The 17,711-nt window shown below is 37.4% G+C and overlaps 1 protein-coding gene across 1 annotated transcript in view; it reads left to right on the forward strand.

The window, feature by feature from the left end:
* Positions 1-17,711, forward strand: part of LOC123498197 (1-phosphatidylinositol 4,5-bisphosphate phosphodiesterase gamma-1-like) — a 33,253-nt gene that overhangs the window by 14,656 nt on the left and 886 nt on the right. The gene's annotated exons all lie outside the window — the stretch shown is intronic.

Consider the following 17,711-nt stretch of genomic DNA (forward strand, 5'->3'; position numbering starts at 1 on the left):
GATTGCCACTATATGGAATTCACTACTGTCCAGAGCTGCCCCCAAGCATATTTAAACCTACCGCATGAGCGATCCCTCGATCCCGCTAGGCAGCATAGCACATAGGCGGCATCCCAATAAAACTTTTTCTGTCGTCTTCAACGATTTCTGTTGGATTTTTACTGTTCTGTCAATTCTTTCTGTCGTCTTGAGCCAGATGGAACACACTGTTTTCCTCTAGTGTTAATTTTTAGCCAAATTAAGATCTATAGTTTCGAACCAAAACTTTTATAATAAAATTTATTTTCTTGCTAATTGGAATGATGCTATAATCTCGACTTAATAGCATCTTCATAAGTAGATGGAAATATATTTGTGTATGTGTGTGTGTGTGTGTATATATATATATATATATATATATATATATATATATATATATATATATATATATATATATATATATATATATGCAGTAAGCCCCCACATTTAGCGATCCTATTAGTTTGCGAAACCATCACTAAATTGGAATTTCGCCAAATTTGAATACTACTTTAAATAGGGAAAAATACCAATCAGTCTTTCGTCCGCCCAAAGTCCCCATTTCGAGTCCTCATTTACAGCTGCAAAATAAACAAGCTGCCTTTGATACATTAGCAAACATGCAATATATTGGTAAATGAATAGTTAAAACATAAAATTGAATGCTGTACTCACTATAAAAGGGGAGAATGAAAGCCTGGGGGGATGATAAATACAGGATGGTGGTAGCGGCGCACAGGCTTAGTGCCCGCCACCACCACTGGGGTCCATCTCCAAGTAACTCTCCTTGGGCTGCAACCTCCCTGGCTGCTGCAGTATCAACTTCTTCAAAGCCTAGGAATTCTGCATCTTCTTGAGAGACTGGAGATATGTGAGCAGGAGGTGGTGCCTGGGGTTCCTCTGCAGCTGTATCACATGGTGGTGCATCATCCAGGATTTCAGCATCCTCATCGCCTAGAATATCAGTGAGACCCTGACTTATCATTCTTTGCCTTGCAAGCTGATGGTTGAAGAAGTCTGTTATTTTTGCCTGTTGAGTTAATGCTAACCTCTTCTGGTAAAGCTCCCTGAATACTCCTGTGAATTTTTCTAGGTGTTGCGCAGCTTGTTCAATATTTTCGTCATCTTGTTTGAATTTGTTGGAGGTCTCTTCTTTTAAGATAGCACAGAGTCCTAGGATGTTGCTCAGTTCTTTAGTGGTGACCTCCTTATCTCCTGGTGTTGATGTTTCTTGATCTGCCTCCTCCTGCTTGTCCTCTTCCATCATCTCCTGAAGGGTAAGTTCCCTGGTTCTTTCTCTAATGATGTCAGCAACAGCCTCATTGTCCACTGCAGCCATGCCGGGAACTTGTTGAATGGAATTTGTTTTCTGTTGGAGAAGTGTTTCTTGCTTCTGTTTCTCCTTCTCTTGCAGCTTTAAATGAGGCAGTAAAGGGGTCCAGGCGTGTCTAATTGTCTTCAGAGTTATTTTAGACTAAGAACGAGACATCAAATCAACCGCCTGCTTGATCTGGAATTTCTTCCAAAACTGCTTCATAGATAATACAACATCTGGTGCAACAGGAGGTTAATCTGAGGCAACTGGAGAGTGTGGGGCTTGTGGTGTGGCCGGCTGTGCGGAGGTAGAGGCAATGCGAGATGCCGGTGATGAGGGTGCTGCTGGTGGGTCGGAAGTTGCCACTTCCTTCTCCCCACTACTCACTAACTTTTCAATATCTTTTATCTCCTTTCGGCTGTCTGTTGCCCTTTTAATTTTATCATGGAGATAGCCATAGAAGATGAACTTCACGTTAGCAATAAGCTCTTGATCCAGGGGCTGTAGTTTGGCTGTAGTATTGGGGGGCATAAATACAACTTGGACAGCTGGGTGCCGCCCGACCAGGAACTTGCGTGGCCGGGGGCATTGTCAAGGAACAGCACAACCTTGAAGGGGATTTTTTCTTTTTACAGTGCCTCTTTGCATTGGGTACAAAATGATTGTCAAACCAGATGACAGATATTGGGATAGTCATATATCCAGATGCATTATGAAGCCAGATACAGTTAGGCAGGTTCTCCATGTCACAGTTTCTAAATGAATGAGGCTTGGCAAATTTGTATATCACCAGTGGCTTCATTTTACATTCTCCACTAGCATTGCATGTGAATAAAACACTGAATTTGTCCTTCGCCAGCTTGTGACCAGGTGCCTGCTTTACCTCTTTAGGAATAAATGTAGAAGTAGGGGCGTGATGCCAGTAGAAAGCGGTTTCGTCACAGCTAAACACTTGGTCAGGGGAATAATTACCCTCATCAATTATTTGCTTGGCCACAGGAATAAAGGCCTTGGCTGCCATGGCATCAGCAGAGGCTATCTCCCATTGATAAGAGGCATGCTTTATAGAACACCTTTTCTTGAACCTCTGCAGCCACCCTTTTGAGGCAGTGAAGGGAGGAGGATTTTTAACCTTTTTCTTGGCACACACACCTGCATAATATTCTCTAGCAGTACGACGAATTTCCACACCATCAACACTTTGTTTTTCTTCAAGTCTACATGTAAGCCAGTTCAGTAGAAAGTGTTCTGTTATAAGTAGCATGTGGTTCTTCACAGACCTCTCACGAATACCCCTAGAGGGGCCAGCCTTGGGCAAATACTTCTTTGCACTTTCAATATTTTTCTTAACTTCACTCTTGGCCCTTCGAATGTTCCTCACTGTAGACTCAGGAACCCCTAAGGCCTTAACAATATCACAGGTTCTTGCTCCAGCTTCTATCATGTTTAAAATTTTCTCCTTGTCAACCATTGAATAGGTCTTGTGCTGTTTACGCTGGATTACACACACAATAGCTCAAGTGTCGAGCGGGAATGCCGGAGGCACTCTGGGGCTGACGTCACAGCCAAACAGACATGCGATTGGCTCAGAGCGAGCGGGAGGCTGGACAATTGGCTCAGAGTGAGCGGGAGGCTGGACAATTGGCTCAGAGCAAGCGGGAGCAAGGCCGCCTGGAGAATAACCTCCAGGCGGTACATTCGCTATATGTGAGAGAAAATCGCCAAACTTGAGGGCCTGGCCTTTTTCTAGACCAGGGGTCGGCAACCTATGGCACGCATGCCAGACTTGGCACACAGAGTGCTTACCTATGGCACGCCACGTGATATGAAGGAGCAAAGAAAAAAAAGTTAAGCAACAAAATAATGAGAGAGAGAGAGAGAGAGAGAGAAAATGTGTATTGTACATCCTTACAGTTATGATTTAAATTTTCGTATGATTCTAAATATTTCTTTCTTATGATATATTAAAATGATTAAATTAAAACGAAAATGTTTTGTACCCGCGATGAGGTGTACGTGAGCACAGCGAGATGTAGACGAGTATGAGACACGTTGGTCCCCGCCGCTGGTGACGCATTAGTCAAGCAGCGCTGCTGTTTCAGTGACTATTTACCTGCCCTGAGTGACACTCTTTCTAGTTACTGTCGCCATGGCTACTGCGAAAAAAGTCAAGCTTGATGTCCGATCATTTCAGTCATCATGGACAAATGACTTTGGATTTATTCAACAGAATGATCGTGCTGTGTGTGCTCTCTGCTGCGAAAATGTCGTGTGCCGCACATCTAGTGTTAAAAGACACTTTGAAACAAAACACGATAAGACTTTCAAGGACAGTGCAGACAAGGCTGAAGCGATTAAGAAAGCAGTATCCCGCTATGAGAAACAAAGTAATGTGTTTAAGAACCTGAGTGCTAGCAAAACAATGCAACTGAGGCCAGTTACAAACTAGCTCTGTGTATTGCTAAGCATGGAAAGCCTTTTACTGATGGAGATTTCATAAAGCAGCTTTCCTAGAGTGCTCTGAGGTGTTATTTGATGGCATATCAAACAAACAGATGATCATCTCAAGGATAAAAGATATGCCTGCCTCAGCTAGGACCGTGGAGAGACGTATTTCTGAAATGGCTGCTAATGTAGGTGAGCAGCAAACTGTTGCTTTAACAACTACACCTGTGTTCAGTGTGGCCCTGGATGAAAGCGTGGATATAAATGACATTCCCCGTCTGGCTGTTTTTGCCAGGTACAGTGACACAGAGATACACGAGGAGCTGTGTTGTCTTCAACCTATGTATGGCACTACCAAGGGGGAGGACATACTGAAGACATTCACTGACCATTTTGAGGACAGAGGGGTTGACATAAGAAAGATTTTTGCAGTAACAACAGATGGTGCCCCTGCTATGGTAGGAAAAAACAAGGGTTTTACCAAGCTTGTTGAGGATAAAATTGGACACCCCATTTTGAAATTGCACTGCATAATTCATCAAGAAAATTTATGTGCCAAAATCTCGAGCTCTGATCTCAACAAGGTGATGGCTACTGTAACAAAAGTAGTGAATTTTGTTGTTGCACACTCTTCTCTTACGCACAGGCAGTTTCAAGCTTTCCTTGAAGAGGTGGACAGTGCTTACAAAGATATACCCTTGCACAGCAGTGTTAGGTGGCTAAGCTGTGGGAAGGTATTGGAGAGATTTGTGGAATGCTTTGATGAAATCAAGCTTTTCTTAACAGAAAAAGGCCAAGGCTACCCTGAGCTGGAGGACAGAGATTGGATTGTGAAACTTATGTTTCTCTCAGACATCACCAAACATCTAAATGACCTCAGTCTTCTCTTGCAAGGTGCAGGAAAAACAGTGATGGACTTGTATGATACTTGGAAGGCATTTGTTGCAAAGCTTGCAGTTTACTCATCAGATATTAAAAATGGTTCTTTCCGTTACTTCAAAAACTTGAAAAACTTATCTGCAACTCATCCTGTCAACACTACTGATCTTCAGGTGTACATGCAAGAATTGAAATCTGAGTTCTCAATCAGATTTCAAGATTTCCAAAACATCGGCCCAGTGTTTTCCTTTTTAATCAGACCAGACACGTTTAGATACAGTGAGTTGGACGCATCTCTTTTTGAGTGGATGGAAACTGAGGAGTTGGAAATGCAGTTAATTGACTTTCAGGCCTCATCATTGTGGTCAGCTAAATTTAAGGATCATCGAGAAATATTGGAAACTAGTACGAATGATCATGCAGCCTCCATATTAAGTTCCTGGACATCACTGCCTGATAAATTCAATTGCATGAAGAAAGTAGCTTTTGCATTGCTATCAGCATTTGGATCTACATATCAGTGCGAGCAGATATTTTCACACATGAAGCACATCCTCAATCCCCATCGCAGCAACCTTACAACGGATCATTCTGAGGGTTGTGTAAAGCTCAAGGTGTCCAGATATTCACCTGAAATTTCAACTTTGGCCAAAGGGAAGCAAGGGCAAGGATCGCATTAATATTGTGAGTATAATTTTACAATAAAGAAGTATATTTTAGTTTCTAAGAATACTAAATGCTACAAAAGTGTTACATTTATGTTATGCATGTGGAGAAAAATACATCCTACTTTAATTACAATGGTCACTACATACTCAGTCATAGTGTATAATTATAATTTTCATTTTCGTAGGCTACATATAGGGCTGAAAAAATAACATTTGGCACGCAAGGAGTAAAAAAGTGGCATGAATTATAAACTGGCACACTATGTTCAAAAGGTTGCCGACCCCTGTTCTAGACAGTCGCTAAATAAGGGTTTTGCTAAGTTGGAATTCGCTAAATTGGTCTTACTCTATATATATATATATATATATATATATATATATATATATATATATATATATATATATATATATATATATATATATATATATATATATATATATATATATATATATATATATATATATATATATATATATATATATATATATATATATATATATATATATATATATATATATATATATATATATATATATATATATATATATATATATATATATATATATATATATATATATACAGTGCTTACTCCAATTTTGCGAGTTCAAATTTTGCGATACGCCAATTTTGCGACCAAGGACCAAAAATTGCCATTTTTAAAATTTCCCCATCTTGCTCCTTTCTCCTGATAGTGCGAGTGGTGGCGGGAGAAAGAGCGTTCCCACAAATTATATATTACTGTATTATATAGGCAATATTTTATTAATTTATTCATATTTATCAAATTATACTATATTATCACATTTATATTATATTTATCATAGTTTTTTTTTTTTTTTTTTATACCATGTGGGCTTTTCACGGGAATTTATGGGCTAAAGGGGATACTAATTAAGGTTACCTCCTATTTCAAAGCCCACCCGCTAGGAAACCATTGCCCCGAGTGAGGAAGCCCAACCTACACTCAGACCGTAGACAGGATTCGAACCCATGCGCTTCGAGACCCCTCGGATCCCAAAGCATGCACGGATCCACTGTACCACGGCGGCTTCTTAATGTTTGATGGTTTTGGCTAGTTTTCATAAAAATCTGGTGGTAATTCAACGAAGCTCATCTGGCAACACTGCCCTGCTCCCTCCCGCCTTCCATTTGCTTACGTACACCTCCACGGAGTTCTCTCTGCAAATTTGGAGGAATCCTTGTGCTCGACTTTGTGCGACATGGCGCCACCAACCAAGAAAACCATTAGGCTAACTTTGGAGCAGAAGATGAAGATAATTAAGATGAAAAGAGATGGAAAAAGGAATTATATTTCCAGAGAGTTTGGTGTGGGAGAATCAACTGTGAGAATGGTGTTTAATAACAGTGAGAAGATTGAAAAAGCTGTAAAAACCTATGGTGGACAGATTTTTTATTCTCGTAGCCATTGTACAAACACTGTGATCATTCATATGGAAAGATACCTGGCTCAATATATTAAAAGAAAGGAAAAGGAAGGAAAAATTAGGCGACCATGGACGAGGGGTCCACCATATTCAATTTTTCCCATAGGAATAATACTTCCAATTTTGCGATTTCCAAATTTGTGACACACAATGCTGCCCCATTTCTCGCAAAATTGGAGTAAGCACTGTATATATATATATATATATATATATATATATATATATATATATATATATATATATATATATATATATATATATATACACACACTTAACCCTCAGCTATCGCGCCCAATTGGGGCCGAAATAGCCGCACCATAGCTGAAAACGCGATAGCCGAATTGATCTAGGCCAATGAGCGCTCGTATATACCATGACGTCATGGCTGGGCGCGCGATAGCAGGCATCTAAGGTCACGATAATGTAATTTTAGCAGCTTTTCATGAGGGTTGATATATATATATATATATATATATATATATATATATATATATATATATATATATATATATATATATATATATATATATATATATATATATATATATATATATATATATATATATATATATATATATTGTTCCAGCCTAGCAGCAAAAAGTGGTTGAGTTGTTTGTTTACATTTCTCTGTGAGACGCTCCAAGGCAAAACTTCCAAGTATCAAATGGCCAAGATGAGCTGCTCTGTCGTTTTTTAGTTTATTTTTTGATAATCAAATAACCTTTCCATCAGGAAGCCATTTTTAAATGTTTTGTGTGATTGTGTCATAGCCTGACTTACGCCCTACACCGTACTTGGCCAGGAGTCAAGTAGGGAGGTGTGTCATTTAGCTCTCCAATTTTTGCCTGACAGGTATAAGTTGATGAGAATTAGAATGAGAAACATCAAGAAGAGAAGACAACGAGAAACAAACAAACAAATGTACCGTTTGAGACAGCTGGACTTTCAATTCTGGCCTCCCCTCTCCCCTCCGTCATGCGTGTTATCTCCCCTTAGAAGACACTGCCTCACCCCATGCCTCACTGCCAGGCTTCTCACCATCTCTCTATATCATGTTATGATCTTTTCAAACATTTTTTATCTTACTGCCTTCATCATCACAACTTTACATGACAGCTCTCACAATAACACTATTACAAACAATTATGTTGAGACAGAGGTAGAAAGCTGTACCAGACAAACTATCATTATCTCACTTCAACACACTAATAATGACTCAGGTAGTGTCCAGTTTAGCAGTGAAATAGCAAATTGCCATGACGCTGCTGATGGCACCTTCCCAACCCTCACATTTTCTAGAGAAGCAGGTTTCTTACATGTTATCATTCTATCATTCTCCAGGAAGTCATTATTGTATACACAATCATTTAATGTGCTTTTATTAATTGTTTTCTTACTCATTTAGGTTATGTACATGATTTTTCTTAATTTATAAGGGGTTGAGAGAGGAAATTCTGCGTGTCCGGATATTTCGCGTATCCGCCAGGGCCTTGGCTGCTATAATTCGGATATGCGCGCGATTACTGTACTTAACGCACACGAGACGCAGTTGAGGAAGGATGCAGTACCGTCGCTCCGAGAATCAGCTGATCTTCACTACCTATTTGTTTTGGGTTTGCAGTGACCTGGGCCGGTAGTGTAGACTCGTTTTCATGAATATATTGTTACAAAATCATGAGTAAGGAAGAGATTCCATCTAAATGCAGGTATGAGACACGGGAAAGAATGAAAGATGATGATGACTATGTTGGTGAGGGTGAAAGAGCATTTGAAGGCTTTGATATGGCACATACTTCGTTATTTAATAGAGTGTTGACTATTGAACGTAAATTAGATAAATGGATAAAGGAGAGTATGAGAATAAAAGAAAATGAAGAACAGGAAAAAGAGCTCCAGAAATTGAAAGAAAGGATAAAAAGAGTGGGAGGAAACGAAACTAGGCCAAGAGCAGAAAATGAAGAATTGAAAAAGGAAGTAGCTAACTACGAGAAATTGATGGAAGAAGGACTCAGTAAAGCCAAGAAAGAAAAAGTGGAGCTGAAAGATCTAGTCAACAAAGAAGAGGAAAGAGTACAAGATGTGATTAAAAAAGAAGTACAGGCATGGAGAATCCAAGATAAGAAAGAGAAGGAATCAATCCAGGAAGTATTTCAAGAACAGTTAAAAAAAAGAGATGAAAATATGACAAAAAATGATAGGAGTCCTTAAGAAAAAAGAAAATTTAGTAAGAGAAATTGCGGATAAAAAACAAGTGTAATTATTTTTGGCCTGAAAGAAAAAAAAATTCAATATAGACAAAGAAGGGAAAAGGATGAATTGAAATCAGTAAAAGACCTACTAAAACATCTAAATGACGAGGATAGACAGAACTTAGAAGAGGAAGTAGAAGAAATCCATAGAATGGGACCATATCAAGAAGGAACAGTGAGACCAATTAAGATACTACTAAAATCACAAGCAGCGACAGAAGAAATACTATATAGAAAATCAAAACTTAAAGAAACAGAAGGTTGGAAAGATATATATATATATATATATATATATATATATATATATATATATATATATATATATATATATATATATATATATATATATATATATATATATATATAAAGAAAATAGAAATGAGGAGGAAAGGAAGAGACACAACGAACTGGTGGCAGAAGCAAGAGAAAAATATAATGAAAGGTCAGAGGAGGAGAAGAAGGCATTTTTTTTTGGAGAATTATAGGAGACAGGATAAAGAAATGGTATGTAAAAGAGAAGGAAGAGAAAAAAATGGAGTAAGTTTAACTAAAAATGATAACAACAAGAGATTAAAAATGATTTATACAAACATAGATGGGGTTTTATCAAGTAAATTAGAATTAAGAGATTACATAAAGAAAGAAGAACCAGATATTGTATGCCTGGTGGAAACAAAGTTAAATGAGGTAATAAAAATAGACATAGATAAAAGGTATAATATATGGAGGAGAGACAGAGTGGGTAAAAGAGGAGGAGGAGTCATGATGATGTTAAGGAAAGAGATGGTGATAAATCAAGTTGAGTTTGGGGAAGGAAAATCAGAAATACTGTATATTAAGATACATATTAATAAAAAGGAGTTAACAATCATTGGAACATATGTGCCACCAAAAACAAATTCATGGACCAATCAAGAATATAAAGACATGATAAATGACACAATAAGGAGTCTTACAAGAATCATTAAAGAAAGGAGAAAAGTGATATTAGTAGGAGATTTCAACTGTAAGGAGGTGGACTGGGAAAATTATGAAAGTGGTATGGGGGAAGAAGCCTGGGGAGATAGATTCCTGAACCTAATGATAGATAATATGATGGTCCAAAGAGTAAAGGAAAACACAAGATTCAGAGGAAATGATGAGCCGGCGAGATTGGACCTAGTTTTTACAAGGTGTATACAAATGAATGATGATATAAGATATAAGTGCCCATTGGGAAAGAGTGACCATGTAATATTAGAAATGGATATAGAAGAGGGAAAGGAAGATAGAGACGAATCATACAAAGAAGACCGATTAAATTACAGAAAGGCTGATATTGAGAACCTCAAGAGCTATTTTAAAAATGTAAACTGGGAGGAGATGGAAAACTCAGACACGATGAAAGAGAAGTATAACTTATTTTGGAAATATACAAAACAGGAGTCAGGGAATATGTCCCAAAATGTAGACCTAAAGAAGGAAAGAAAGATTGGTTTAATGCAAGGTGTGCTAGGGCAAAGGAGAAAAAAGATAGAGCATGGAAAAGGTGGAAGAGAAATAGAAATCCAGAAAATAAAGAAAACTTCAAAACAGCAAGAAATGAATATGCTAAGGTGATAAAGGAAGAAGAAAGGAACTATGAAAAGGACATTGTCGAAAAATGTAAGGAACAACCGAAATTCTTCTACAGATTCATAAATGGAAAAATAAGGCAAAAAGAAACAATAGAAAGGTTAAAAGGAGAGAACGGAATGGTGGAAGACCCAAAAAGTATGGCAGAACTGTTAAATAGTAAATTTCAGGGGGTCTTTACTAAGGAATCTAAATTTGAAAGACCACAGGGTAATAGAGAGACTCCATATGAAAGAGATTAAAGTACCCAAGCTTGAAATAAAAGAGTTGATGACAGAATTAGATGAGGAGAAGGCAATGGGACCAGATAAAGTCTCAGGCAGAATATTAAAAGAATGTAGAGAAGTACTAGCAAGTCTTATATACATCATAAAATGCTCAATAGAAAATGGAACAGTACCAGTAGAATAAAAAAAGCTGAGGTGGTTCCCATATATAAGAGCAGAAGGAAGGAAGAACCTTAAAATTACAGACCGGTATCACTAACTAGTGTCATCAAAAATAGAAAAAATGAATACCTTGAAGAAACAAAACTAAAAGATAAATTTTCTTCAAGTACATTTATTTTTCTTCACTTAACTCAATAGATATAGAGGTTTATAGTTTGAAGAAAAATAAATGTACTTGAAGAAAATTTAAGTGTCGTGAAGGTTTAGTGGCGGGAGGGAGGGCTGCCAAGAACTAGCATTCAGGCCTGGACTTTGGATGAACGGACTTTAGTGTAATATGCAAGATGTGTGAAAGAGTAATAAAGAAACAATGGATTGAGTTTCTTGAAGACAACAGATTATTATCAAATAGCCAATTTGGTTTTAGAAAAGGTCAGTCATGTGTAACAATTTTTTTGAGTTTCTACTCTAGAATAGTTGATAAAGTACAAGAGAGAGAGGGATGGATTGACTGTATTTATTTGGATTTAAAAAAGGCATTTGATAAAGTACCACATGAATGATTACTATGGAAGTTAGAGAAGGGTGGCCTAAAAGGAAGCACATTGAGATGGATGGAAAATTACTTGAGGGGGAGAGAAATAAGGATGGTAGTTAAAGATATGAAACCCAAGCGGAAAGCAGTAGAAAGCGGAGTGTCACAGGGGTCAGTATTGGCGCCAATACTTTTTTTTATATATATATATATATATATATATATATATATATATATATATATATATATATACAGGCATACCCCGTTTAACGAAGGTTCACACAACGAAATTTCGCTACAACGAAGGTTTCATTTTACTACCATCTGCTCGTTTAACAAACACCAAACTCGCTTTAACGAAGTTTTATCCAGGTAATTTTTTTTCCAAATTTGAAAGCCCCACCATATCACGCAAGCTGACAGGCTTTTGAATACACTAGGAGCTGCTGGTACTAAGGCCTGCCTCAGGAAAAATTCTGGGACCCCTATAGAATAAAGATCAAGATCAAGCCTCTCGTGGACAACACGCTCAACATTCACTCCCCAGTCAAAATACAACAGCGTCAGCAGCAGCTTGTCTTCCCTAGCTCAACTTACCACCAAAATGCCCTGCAATTGGCCTAGTGTTCGTAAGAAGACCAGAAAGTCTCTTACTCTCCAAATGAAGCTAGATATTATTCACAGACACGAGAGAGGCCAGAAAACTATAGCAGTGCTGGCCACTATCTTGACTCCATATTATACTGTCTCTATTTTCAAGTCAGCAGACTCTATTAAGAAGGCTGGTGAAACCGTATCTTCCTTGCAAGCTAAAAGAACCACCTGAACTCATGACTCTACAATGGATAAGATGGAAAGCCTTGTGGAAATGTGGTACATAAGTTTTGTATGCAGTACAATGATGCGCACTTTGTTTACATTCCACAGGTTGCGGTTAGTGTCTTTCCGTTTCACTCTTCCTCCTTCATAAAGTTAAGATCATCAACATTATAAAGTTACATACATACATACATTAGTGTACATTATAATGACTTAAATTAAACTACCTAAATGTTTAACTTCATAATTTTTACTTTCATTAAACCTTTTACTTAACTATGATGCACTCTCGCTTTGCTTACTCTCAATGGAAGTTCAAATCGGGAGTTAAACTTGTTATAATCGGTTCGCTTAAGGAAGTTTTGCTTAACGAAGTGTTTTTTAAGAACATAACCCCTTCGTTAAACGGGGGTTGCCTGTATATATATATATATATATATATATATATATATATATATATATATATATATATATATATATATATATACGACATGCCAGAGGGAGTGAACAGCTACATAAATCTGTTTGCGGACGATGCGGAACTATGCAGAGTCATAAAACAAAAAGAGGAATGTGAAATACTGCAGGACAACTTAAAGAAGATCTGAAAATGGAGTATAAAATGGGAGATGGAATTCAGTGTGGACAAGAGCCATGTCATGGAAATGGGAAAAAGTGAAAGACGACCAGTGGGAATCTATAAGATGGGAGATGAAGTAGAACAAGAAAAAGTAAAAAAGGAAAAGGACTTAGGAGTGACGATGGAAGAAAACAATCAACCGGTAAGCTACATTGATAGAATTTTCAGAGAGAGAATTTTCAGAGAGAGGAATATTGGATTAGCATTTCACTATATGGACAAAGAAATGATGAAGAAAATGATAAGTACTAAAATAAGACCCAGATTGGAATATGTAGGAGTGGTGTGGACCCTCCATGAAAAGAAACACATAAAGAAATTGGAGAGACTACAAAAACATGGCTACAAGACTGGTTCCAGAATTTAAAGGGATGACATATGAAGAGAGACTAAAAGCTATGGATCTACCAACCCTGGAACAGAGAAGAGAGAGAGATGGGATCTGATACAAGTTTATAAATTGATTAAATGAATGGATCAAGTGGATATTGAGAAACTAATCCTGAGAAAAGAATATGACATTAGAAGCACAAGATCGCATAGTAATAAACTGAGAAAGGGAAGATGTCTGAGAGATTTAAAAAAATATAGTTTTCCGCAAAGATGTGTTGAGACTTGGAACAGTTTGAGTGAGGAAGTGGTGTCAGGAACGAGTGTGCATAGTTTTAAAGAAAAATTGGATAAGTGTAGATATGGAGACAGGACCACATGAGCATAAAGCCCAGGCCCTGTAAAACTACAACTAGATAAATACACGTGTTTACAGAGGCCTGGACGAGTTGGGTGGCGCTCGTTTTCAGGCATACATTGTAGGGCAGCATGAGTAAGGAAGAGTTTACACCTAAAAGCAGGTATGAGATCAGGGAAGGAATGCAAGAAGAGGATGAATATATTGATGAGGGACAGGGCGCATTTGGAGGTTTTGATACGGCAAACACTGCCCTCCATAAGAGAGTGTTAACGCTAGAAAGGAAATTGGATAAATGGATAAAGGAGAGTATGGGAATAAAAGAGAATGAAGAACAGGATAGAGAGTTTCAGAAGAACCTGAAAGAAAGGATAAGAAAAGTGGAAGAAAAAGAAGCAAGGCTAATAGCAGAAAACAAGAAATTTAAAAAGGAATTAGCCAAGTATAAGAAGCAGTTGGAGGAAGGACTCGGTAAAGTCGAGAAAGAAAAAGAGGATCTGAAAGATCTGGTAAACAAGGAAGAGGAGAGAGTACAGGATGTGATTAAGAAAGAAGTGCATGCATGAGAGTCCAAGATAAGAAAGACAAGGATAATTTTTAGGAGGTGATACAGGAACTGCTAAAAGAAAGAGATGAGAATATGATAAACAAAATGATAGGAGTCCTTACGGAAAAAGAAAATCTCTTAAGGGAAATTGCAGAAAAGAAAATGAGTGTAATCATATTTGGACTAAAAGAAAAAAAATGTAAAATATAGACCAAGAAAAGAAAAATAGGAAATGAAATCAGTCAAAGACCTACTAAAGAATCTAAATGATGAGGATAGACAGAACTTAGAGGAGGAGGTAGAAAAAATCCACAAAATGGGACTATGTCAAGAATGAACAGTGAGACCAATTAAGTTAGTAATAAAATCACAAGCAGCCATAGAAGAAATATATAGAACAACAAAACTCAGAGAAACAGAAGGTTATATATATATATATATATATATATATATATATATATATATATATATATATATATATATATATATAAAGAAAAATAGAAATGAGGAAAAAAGGAAGAGACACCATGAGTTGGTGGCATAAGCAAGGGAAAAAATAATGAAAGGTCAGAGGAGAAGAAGGCATTTTTTTGGAGAATTCAAAGAGACAGGATAAAGAAATGGTAATATATAAAAGAGAAGAAAGAGGAAAAGTGGAGCAAGTTTAACTATAGGTGATAAGAACAAAAGATTGGAAATGATGTATACGAACATAGATGGGGTTTTATCAAGTAAATTAGAATTAAGAGATTACATAAAGAAAGAATAACCGGATATTGTGTGCCTGGCTGAAACAAAATTAAATAAGGCAATAAAAATAGACATAGATAATAGGTATAATGTATTGAGGAAAGACAGAGTGGGTAAAGGAGGAGGAGTCATGATAATGATAAGGAAAGAGATGGTGGTAAACCAAGTGGATTGTGGGGAAGGAAAAGCAGAAGTACTGTATATTAAGATCCATATTAATAAAAAAGAGTTAACAATCATTGGAGCATATGTGCCACCAAAAAATAAATTCATGGACCAATCAAGAACATAAATACATGATAGATGACACAATAAGGAGTCTAAAGAGTCATTAAAGAAAGGAGAAAAGTGATATTAGTAGGAGATTTCAACTGTAAGGAGATGGACTGGGAAAATTATGAAAGTGGTAGGGGGGAAGAAGCCTGGGGAGAAAGATTCCTGAATCTAATAATAGATAATATGATGGACCAAAGAGTAAAGGAAAACACATGATTCAGAGGAAATGATGAGCTGACAGGATTGGATCTGGTGTTTACAAGGGGTATACAAATGAACGATGATATAAGATATAAGTGCCCATTGGGAAAGAGTGACCATGTAATATTAGAAATTGATAAAGAAGAGGGCAAGGAAGATAGAAACGAATCATACAAAGGAGACCGATTAAATTACAGTAAGGCTAATATTGACAACTGTGAGAACATTAACTGGGAGGAGATGGAAAATTGATAGGGTGCAAGAGAAATCTAACATGTTTTTGGAAATATACAAAATAGGAGTCAGGGAATATGTCCCAAACAATAGACCTAAAGAAGAAGGAAAGAAAGATTGGTTTAATGCAAGATGTGCTAGGGCAAAGGAGAAAAGAGTTGGAGCATGGAAAAGGTGGAGGAGAAATAGAAATCCAGGAAATAAGGAAAACTTCAAGGTAGCAAGAAATGAATATGTTAAAGTGAGGAAGGAAGAGGAAAGAAAAATGTAAGGAGCAACCAAAATTGTTCTACAGGTTCATAAATGGAAAAATAAGGCAAAAAAAAAAAACAATAGAAAGGTTAAAAGGAGAATATGGGATGGTGGAAGACCCAAAAAGTATGGCAGAACTGTTAAATAGTAAATTTCAGGAGGTTCTTACTAAGGAATGAAAAATTAAGAAATATCCACCCTGCGGGCCAACAGAAAACGGGAGTTTCACTTGTCAAATGCATGTTTTGTGTAAAAGTAATGAAAGATTGATGATATGGATATGTTGCACCACTCTAGAATGAGTGGTGTAACACAGGAAACATTATGACACCACATATATACCTGCATCATACAGCTATCACCTCCTACAACCACACACAGTGTAGATATGGAGACGGATCCACATGAGCATAAAGCCCAGGCCCTGTAAAACTACAACTAGGTAAATACACACAAATAGCCAATTTGGCTTTAGAAAAGGTCGGTCGTGTGTAACAAATTTACTGAGTTTCTACTCTAGAATAGTTGATAGGGTACAAGAGAGAGAGGGATGGGTTGATTGTATTTACTTGGATTTAAAAAAGGCATTTGATAAAGTGTCACATGCAAGGTTACTGTAGAAATTAGACGAGAAGGTTGGTTTAAAATGAAACACATTGAGATGGACGGAAAATTATTTGAGGGGGAGAGAAATAAGGACGGTAGTTAAAGATATGAAGTCCAAGTGGAGAGCAGTAGAAAGCGGAGTGCCACAGGGCACCAATACTTTTCCTCATTTATATAAATGACATGCCAGAAGGAGTGAAGAGCTACATAGATTTGTTTGCGGATGATGCGAATCTGTGCTAAGTTATAAAGCAAAAAGAGGATTGTGAAATACTGCAAGAAGACCTAAATAAGATCTGGGAATGGAGTAAAAAGTGGTACAGTGGAACCATACATGCTTTGGGGTCTGAGGGTTCTCCAAGCGCACTGGTTTGAATCCTGTCTATGGTCTGAGTCTAGGTTTGGCTTCCTCACTCGGGGCAACGGTTTCCTAGCGGGTGGGCTTTGAGATAGGAGGTACCCCTGAAAGTATCCCCTTTAGTCCATAAATTCCCGTGAAAAGCCCACATGGTATAAAGAAAGAAAAAAAAGCCATGTCATGGAAATGGGAAAGAGTGAAAGATGACTAGTGGGAATCTATAAGATGGGAGATGGAGTAGAAATTGAGAAAGTAAGAAAGGAAAAGGATTTGGAAGTGACAATAGAAGAAAATAATCAACCAGCAAGCCATATTGATAGAATTTTCAGAGACATACAATTTGCTAAGGAATATTGGAATAGCATTTCACTACATGGACAAAGAAATGATGAAATTATGGGTGTGCCTCATAATCAGATGTTCTTCCCCTGAAGATGGGTTTACTAGCAGATGAGAGGCGAGGTGATCTATCAGCATCATGACTAGGGTGCCCATCCATAATTGTGATAACCACAGCGGGACCACCATCCACACTCTCGCCTCTTCCGCACTTAACTTCTACAGACACCTTATAGTGATCAGTGAAAAGGATGGAAAGATGTATGAAAGCTTAAATCTAGCCCAGTTTAAAGTGAATGCATCCAAATATGTTGCACCTGGATCTGGGTTCCAAAAGCAATAGCAAGGTAGTTGTTTATTGAACCTTGATGCAAATAAGTCAATCAGCGGAGTACCAAAAATAACACATAACTGTTGGAAAATAGTAACATTGAGTTTCCATT

Source organism: Portunus trituberculatus, chromosome 47 (assembly GCF_017591435.1).
Source record: "Portunus trituberculatus isolate SZX2019 chromosome 47, ASM1759143v1, whole genome shotgun sequence".
Taxonomy (NCBI): Eukaryota; Metazoa; Arthropoda; class Malacostraca; order Decapoda; family Portunidae; genus Portunus; species Portunus trituberculatus.